General features: G+C 35.8%; 1 pseudogene; it reads right to left on the reverse strand.

Moving 5' to 3' along the window:
• Nucleotides 1–363, reverse strand: part of LOC103073090 (5'-AMP-activated protein kinase subunit gamma-1-like) — a 1,354-nt pseudogene extending 991 nt beyond the window's left edge.
• Nucleotides 364–1,486: the final 1,123 nt, after the last annotated feature.

The raw sequence follows: 1,486 nt of genomic DNA on the forward strand, positions 1-1,486 counted from the left end.
TACCCCCAAAAAAAAAAAAAAAAAAAAAAAAGAAGAAGCCCTGTATGTACACCTCCTTCCAAGGTTCTGTCTTGTGTTCTTCCAACTCATAGATCTGTACCAAGGCTGATTTATAGTAACGGTGCAGGATATTGATGAAATTAGTGGTAGTCCACATGCCCACAAGTCCTTGCTTTTTGCTATCCCAGAAAGGGGCAGCTTGTATACCATTAGTCACCAAAGCAAAGAAAGCTTTCTTCACTTGCAGGGAAGTAGCAAATACAACCAAATTGGAGCTTGTGAGAATCAATTCATAGCAGCAAGAGACTCTATAAAGGAAGTGTATATGCTATTGTTAGATTCTGGGGTCTCGAGGACGCTCATTTTTCCAGAGTTGGAAACTCTCAAGACGTGGCCATCTCCATTGCAAGAGGCACTGGCTGGGTTCATTCACTTTAGGAACCTTGCTTTTTTTTTTTTTTTTTTTTTTTTTAAAATAGAGATGTTTATTGCCTTAAACTTCCCTCTTAGAACTAGTCTTGCTGCATCCCATAAGTTTTGGTGTGTTGTGTTTCTGTTGGTTTCTGTTTTTTAATCCATTCAGCCACTTTGTGCCTTTTGATTGGAGAATTTAATCCATTTACATTGAAAGTAACTATTGATAGGTAAGGACTTACTAATGCCATCTCATTAATTGTTTTCCAGCTGTTATGTAGTTCCCTTTTTCCTTTCTTTCTCTTTTGCTGTCTTTCTTTCTGTACTGGTGATTTTCCATAATTGAGTGCTTTGACTCCCTCCTCTTTATCTTGTGTGTATCTACTGTAGGTTTTTGCTCTGTAGTTATCATGAGTATTAAATAAAACATCTTGTAGACATAACAGTGTATTTGAAGTTGATAACTTAACTTTGACTGCATACAAAAGCTCTATTCTTTTATTCCCACCCTATATTTTATGTTTTTGATGTCACAATGCACCTCTTTTATATTGTATATTCACTAACAAATTATTGTAGCTATTGTTATTTTTAATACTTTTGTCCTTTAAACCTTTATACTAGAGTTAATTGATTAACACACCACCATATAACAGTATTAGAGTATTCTGAATTTGACTATATACTTAAGGTTTACCAGTATCTTTTATATTTTCATGTTATTTCATTTCTTCTTGAAGAACTCGTTTCAGCGTTTCTTGTAAGACAGGTTTAGTCATGATGAACTCCCTCAGCTTCTGTTTGTTTGGGAAAATCTTTCTCTCTCCATTTCTCAAAGACAACTTTGCTAGGTAAAGTATTCTTGATAGTTTTTTTTTTTCTTTTAGTAATTTGAATATATTATCCCACTCTCTTCTGCCCTACAGGGTTTCTGCTGAGAAATTCATTAATAGCCTTATGGGGGTTGCCATATAGGTGAGATTTTTTTTTCTCTTGCTGCTTTAAAAATTATCTCGGGCTTCCCTGGTGGCGCAGTGGTTGAGAGTCCGCCTGCCGATGCAGGGGATACGGG

Source organism: Lipotes vexillifer, unplaced genomic scaffold (assembly GCF_000442215.2).
Source record: "Lipotes vexillifer unplaced genomic scaffold, Lipotes_vexillifer_v1.1 scaffold811, whole genome shotgun sequence".
In the NCBI taxonomy this organism is placed as follows: Eukaryota; Metazoa; Chordata; class Mammalia; order Artiodactyla; family Lipotidae; genus Lipotes; species Lipotes vexillifer.